Source organism: Ipomoea nil, unplaced genomic scaffold (genome assembly GCF_001879475.1).
Source record: "Ipomoea nil cultivar Tokyo-kokei standard unplaced genomic scaffold, Asagao_1.1 scaffold1310, whole genome shotgun sequence".
Taxonomy (NCBI): domain Eukaryota; kingdom Viridiplantae; phylum Streptophyta; class Magnoliopsida; order Solanales; family Convolvulaceae; genus Ipomoea; species Ipomoea nil.
This window is the reverse complement of record NW_017617738.1, coordinates 1130059-1137782: the sequence shown is the minus strand read 5'-3', so window position 1 is coordinate 1137782 and position 7724 is coordinate 1130059.

The window sequence follows — 7724 nt, the reverse complement described above, 5'->3', positions numbered from 1 at the left end:
CGATTAAATTTAATCAAAGATTTAATAAAGAATGAGATGAGAATTGGAAATTAAATAGCAACAATAAAAAGGCAAACAATACGAAATATTAAATAATCAATAGCAACTAGTATCCAACTCAAGGCATAATATCAATTTAATTCTAACAAGACAGATCATTGCTTTCCAATAAATAATTACTTTACTCTTTACTAAATTGGTTATGGTTATTAACAAGTTCTAATAACCTATCTTTCCTTACTTTTTCGATAATCAAAACAAGCTCTTTGATTACTTCCCTAGCTAATGAAGAATCCTAAACATGCTCTTAGGATTTAATTTACCAACAGCATTAAAGAATTAGAAAGATTACCAATTCTAGCCAACAAACTCAAAAGCATGGTTCATTTAAGCTAGACTATATATCTTCATAACATAAGATTGAAAATCTAATTTATAATCAACTATGTTATTTGCTACTAGCTTTAGAACACTTAAACAATTACGGATTCAAAGTTCTAAATAGCAATTTAATACCTTGACAATTGAACAAAGGGCCCTCTTGCAACAATTAATCAAGCAATAATTAAAACTTATATAATAGGAGATATATAAATAATAAAGTGCAGAGAATAAAATTAAGCTAAATAAATCTCACTGGTCTTGTAGAATCAAACTTCAATAATCCTTGAATTTGAAAATAAACATAGCAGAACATTACAGGGAGTGTTTACAGTAAAATAAAATTATTCTGAGAAAACTGATTGACTATACTGAAAAATCCATCCCTATTTATACTAGTTCAGGCTCCCTAATCAACTCAACATAACCCTAATTTCTCTAACATCCACAAACTAAATCAATTTCTTGAACCACATAAAACCTAAAAAATAAATAAACTTTATTTTTTTCTAACCATGGAAAATTAGCAAGGCATGCTCCAAATACTCTCTACTTCAATTAATTTCGTCCGTACATAGCAGCCACAGAAGGAGTCGACGTTAGTTCACGGACGGAATGCGCGCAGTTCGTCTTCATCGCAGCAGCCTACGGAGTTGCCGTTTTGATTTCTTTCTGCTGCTATGGTCCATGCGGCAATCTCACGTAAAAGGAAAACAAACATAAAATTGTTTTTAATTTCATCATGGGCTTTAATCAATAAAATTAACAAATAGACTACAATGGATCAAATTAAATTAAGTTAGTAAAGAGCCCATTTCTTATGTATATTCCTAAAGGCCCAAAATAAAATTATTTAAATAATTATTATATTATTACAAAAATATAAAATAAAACACAAAATAAATATAATGTAAAATAAATAAATCTAATTTATTATAAAAACTAATCTAATTAAATATAAAAATAGTACTTATCAAACCCCACACTAATCATTTGCTTGTCCTCAAGCAAAAACATTATTTAAGAAAACATAAATATATAAAAACTCATAACACTTCATGAACATTGATCACAAACACATTATAAATAACTAGCTAGCAATTTATTTGAAAATAGAGTGAACTAAATAATCAAGCCCTCACGGGAATATCACTCATAACGCACAAGTGTTTGAAGGGTGTGTGTATAAATTTCACTCAAATCAATTCCTATAGAAATGCTCTACCATAGGCTTGCATATCTTCTCATTCTCTACTACAAGATAACATGCACGATCAAATCATAAGGACTTTGTCAAGGTTGTAATGAGGCTTAGGGCAAAGGGTAGGAATTATTTAGAAAAGTAGTTCAAAAAAGCCTTCAAAACTAGAGGAGCAAAGATTAAATGAACATAACCAAGTTAAATAAAAGCTCAATTCATTCAAATCTCTCTTGTTATTTTGATAGTTCAATTCTAACCAAATAAACCATCACATCCCATAAGATCACAAACTATTCATAGTTTATTCAACATGAAAAATAATAATAATAATAATAATAATAATAATAATAATAATAATAATTCTTTTTTTCCTTTTTCTCTTCTGTACTGTCACTTTCTCTTTTCTTTTCTTTCTTCTTTTCATTCTCTTTTCTATACTGTTCTTTTTCGTATTCTTTTCATCTTTTTTTTTTTTTTATTTCTTTTGATTCTTTTGTATATTTTTTTTGAAGAATCACAATTTCCATCACACGTTTCACCATCTTTAGTTTATAAACAATCTCAAATTGAAACAACTACATCAACTCTCTTATCTTTTCTTTTTTTGAAATACCAACCAAAAAAACTCATAGGAGTCCAATGACAAATTCATTATTCTCACTCATAGATACTTTGTCAACATTTTTCCCCACACTCAAATCTTTATGCAATTACCCAATCAAAGCTCCCCTATTCCTTTGGGCAAGGTTTAAGGAAATTAATTTTAAGCATAGGCTTATAATGTGGTTTCATAACAACAAAAATATAGTTAAAAAGGCTCAAAGTGGCTAAAAAGGGATAAATCATTCATGGTATGAACAGGCTATTTGGCTAGTGAGGCTAAAAATCAAAGATGGCCTTAATCATATTAAAATCATGCATGCATCAAATTAGTTTTGAAGAGAATCAAGGCAAGTTCTAGAGATACAAATCTAGGGAAGATATCACACAAGAACAAAATAATTGGACTGAAGTGTCAGTCAAAGGCTCAAAAAATCTCACAGGTTCATGCTTGCTTAGTTTAGCCACCGCCATATCAAACAAAATACTAAACTAAATAGTCATAATATGAAAGACCAATTATTCAATTATGTTATGAATTTTAGTAAAAATATTATTATTTTTGAAAAATAAATTATTAGTAAATTTTTTTTATGGGAAGAATCAAATAATGAATAATAGTTAAATCCCCTCCTCACACTTATTCTTAACATTGTCCCCAATGTTAAATAAAATGTAAAGATAAAAGAAAAATTAATAAAAATGAAAGAATAGAATAAACTCCCATTGGGTTGCCTCCCAAGCAGCGCCTTTCTTTAACGTCTTTGGCTAGACTCCATCGCCGTCCTAACGCATTCTCAAAGTTAGGACTTCTATTCAGCGCAACATTCAATTCATCATCAACAATCAAATGAGAATTAACTTTCTGCAATAAAATATCCATAGCAAAAACAGATGATATGCCATTCAAATGTTTCATGGTAGTATTAAATATATCAAATTTTATAATTTCACCATCAAACTCCATTGTCAATGTACCATCATGCACATCAATTTTTGATTTAGTTGTTTTCAGAAATGGCCTTCCCAACAATATTAGTGTTGAATCATAAGAATTATTATTATCTTCTTCCATATCAACTACATAAAAATCAGTAGGAAAAACTAAACCTTGCACTTGTACTAAAATATCTTCCAAAATACCTCTAGGATACACATTAGATCTATCAGCAAGTTGAAGAATTATACCCGTTTCTTTTAATGGACTAACATTCAGGGATGAATAAACAAACAAGGGCATGACATTAATTGAAGCTCCAAGATCTAACATTGCTCTTTCAATATTAATATTACCAATCTTGCAAGGGATAGCAAACATACCTGGGTCTTTACACTTGGGAGGTAATTTTTTCTGAAGGATAGCTGAAACATTTTCCCCCATGCTTACCATTTCATTACCTTTCAACTTTCTTTTATTTGTGCACAACTCTTTGAGAAATTTAGCATATCGAGGAATTTGTTTAATAGCATCAAGTAAAGGAATATTTACCTCAACCTTTCGAAAGGTTTCAAGAATTTCTTTCTCTTCTTCATTCTTCTTGGACTTAGCCATTCTATTAGTAAAAGGCGGAGGAATTACCATCGTCTTTGGATGCTCTCTAATAGGCTTTTGATCATCTTGAGGTTGATGGACTTCTTTTTCAGTTTCCTTATCTTGGTTGGGTATTTTCCTCACATGAGTAGGTTCTGACAACTCTTTTCCACCTCTCAATGTAATTGCACTTACATTTTCCTTTGGGTTCACAACAGTTTGTGATGGCAATTTACCTTGAGACTCCCGCAAGGTCCTTTGTTCTTCGGCCATTGCTTGCTCTACTTTGGGATTGCAACAAGAGGCAGTTGATTCAGTTGTGGTATTTGATTGAAGGGATGTTGATGACAAGGCTTGATTTTTGCGCAATTTAGTTTCTTTTCTCAACCTTTTAGCAGTCTTCTCGATCTCAGGATCGTATTGCAATTGACCTGTACGAGAAGAACGTGGCATAAAAATAATCTATTTGACACCAATCCCCGGCAACAACGCCAAAAATTTGATGGGTGTCGAATCCAACAAATAATAAATTACTTACTCTTATTAATTGCAATAGTGATGAGTAAGGTCGTACCCACAGAGATTGGTTCGATTAAATTTAATCAAAGATTTAATAAAGAATGAGATGAGAATTGGAAATTAAATAGCAACAATAAAAAGGCAAACAATACGAAATATTAAATAATCAATAGCAACTAGTATCCAACTCAAGGCATAATATCAATTTAATTCTAACAAGACAGATCATTGATTTCCAATAAATAATTACTTTACTCTTTACTAAATTGGTTATGGTTATTAACAAGTTCTAATAACCTATCTTTCCTTACTTTTTCGATAATCAAAACAAGCTCTTTGATTACTTCCCTAGCTAATGAATAATCCTAAACATGCTCTTAGGATTTAATTTAACAACAGCATTAAAGAATTAGAAAGATTACCAATTCTAGCTAACAAACTCAAAAGCATGGTTCATTTAAGCTAGACTATATATCTTCATAACATAAGATTGAAAATCTAATTTATAATCAACTATGTTATTTGCTACTAGCTTTAGAACACTTAAAGAATTACGGATTCAAAGTTCTAAATAGCAATTTAATACCCTGACAATTGAACAAAGGGCCCTCTTGCAACAATTAATCAAGCAATAATTAAAACTTATATAATAGGAGATATATAAATAATAAAGTGCAGAGAATAAAATTAAGCTAAATAAATCTCACTGGTCTTGTAGAATCAAACTTCAATAATCCTTGAATTGGAAAATAAACATAGCAGAACATTACAGGGAGTGTTTACAGTAAAATAAAATTATTCTGAGAAAACTGATTGACTATACTGAAAAATCCATCCCTATTTATACTAGTTCAGGCTCCCTAATCAACTCAACATAACCCTAATTTCTCTAACATCCACAAACTAAATCAATTTCTTGAACCACATAAAACCTAAAAAATAAATAAACTTTATTTTTTTCTAACCATGGAAAATTAGCAAGGCATGCTCCAAATACTCTCTGCTTCAATTAATTTCGTCCGTACATAGCAGCCACAGAAGGAGTCGACGTTAGTTCACGGACGGAATGCGCGCAGTTTGTCTTCATCGCAGCAGCCTACGGAGTTGCCGTTTTGATTTCTTTCTGCTGCTATGGTCCATGCGGCAATCTCACGTAAAAGGAAAACAAACATAAAATTGTTTTTAATTTCATCATGGGCTTTAATCAATAAAATTAACAAATAGACTACAATGGATCAAATTAAATTAAGTTAGTAAAGAGCCCATTTCTCATGTATATTCCTAAAGGCCCAAAATAAAATTATTTAAATAATTATTATATTATTACAAAAATATAAAATAAAACACAAAATAAATATAATGTAAAATAAATAAATCTAATTTATTATAAAAACTAATCTAATTAAATATAAAAATAGTACTTATCAAACCCCACACTAATCATTTGCTTGTCCTCAAGCAAAAACATTATTTAAGAAAACATAAATATATAAAAACTCATAACACTTCATGAACATTGATCTTAAACACATTATAAATAACTAGCTAGCAATTTATTTGAAAATAGAGTGAACTAAATAATCAAGCCCTCACGGGAATATCACTCATGTGACGGTTTTCCCTACCCGAGAATTTATTTGAAGCTCATGTGACGGTTTTCCCTACCCGACAACGCTGGATTGTTCACGTTGTGGAAGGGAATATCCACATCCCATTTTCGAAATTCAGCTTCCCAGGTAAGAAACATGCTTCGAGGGGCTATGATTATAGGATGGCTATCGGCGAAGAGCTTCATAAACGACTGGAGAAACACTATCGTGAGGCAGGTTTTCCCAGTACCAGGCGCGTGCGAGATTATGCATCCCTTCCCACAATCAGACTGCAGCTTTTTCAGATTCTCGATGTGAATATCCCCACCAATGTTTCTCCACAAGAACTCAAACCCCTTGCGTTGATGAGGATACATTGTTCCTTTAGTCCCCGGAGGAAGAATGTCCCACACAGTCATTCCACCGTGGATTGAATTACAATGATTTCCAGAACCACCATCCAATCATTGTACAATTTTATATGCATCTTGATACTTTGACAAATTGAAAACAAAACAATATGCCTGCATTTAATTGTTTATGTGCGTTAGATTATTCTATCAATGCCTTTTAAGAAAATCATTAAAAAATTCACTTACTTTCATTTATATTCGTCCAATTATCTCAATCGTAAAATGTGTGCTTATATATAACTTAATGAGCGTATCCACATGGATTAACATGCATAACACTGCGCGTGTCCAAATAGCTTAATGTGCGTGTACACGTGGATTATATGCGCAAGTACACACACCATTCAACGTGCGCGAGTACTTTAACGAATGTGCGTGAATTTTATATTTAATATGCGCACACTAATACTTTAATATACTTATATTCTGTCCTTTCAACTTGCGCGAGTACTTTAACGAATGTGCGTGAATTTTATATTTAATATGCGCACACTAATACTTTAATATACTTATATTCTGTTCTTTCAACATGCGCGAGTACTTTAACGAATGTGCGTGAATTTTATATTTAATATGCGCACACTAATACTTTAATATGCTTATATTCTGTTCTTGTTGTGCGAACAAACGGCCAAAAAAATTTTAAGTCTTTTGGGGGGATTCAATCCTAGGTAGAGTCGATGTGTTCAAAGACTTCTACCATTTCACCAGTGGGCTCATCCATTTATTCCTTGTATACCGAAATATATGTTTCCTGCCAACTGTTCATAAATCTAAAAGAAAACAATGTGCATGTATTTAGTTGTTTATGTGCGTTAGATTATTCATTCATTGCCCAAAATACACAACCTTGGTTACCAACTAATAACAAATTAATAATAAAAAAAAAAACAGAATATCCCTTTAGTATAGCCTTTATATGCGTTAAATTCCATAATCAACAACTTTTAACAAGATCATTACAATGTGAATTTTGTTAATTTAAATTTATAAAATTCGTCCAATTTTGTTAACTAAACGAGGACATACTGATTTGAATCAATAATATAATAATTTGTTTAATTGTATATGTTATGTGTGTACCTAGTTAATAAAGCTACACTGCGCGTGTCCAAATAGCTTAATGTGCGTGTGCACATGGATTACATGCGCAAGTACACACACCATTGAATGTGCGCGAGTACTTTAATGAATGTGCGTGAAATTTATCTTTAATATGTGCACACTAATACTTTAATATGCTTATATTCTATTCTTGTTGTGCGAACAAACGGCCAAAAAACTTTTAAAGTCTTTTAGGGGGGAATTCGATCCTGGACGGAGTCAATGTGTTCAAAGACTTCTACCATTTCGCCAGTGGACTCATCCGTTTATTCTTTGTATACAAAAATATATGTTGCCTGCATGTATTTACTTGTTTATGTGCGTTAGATTATTCATTCATTGCGTTTTAACAAAATCATTAAAAATGAATTCCTTTCATTTAAATT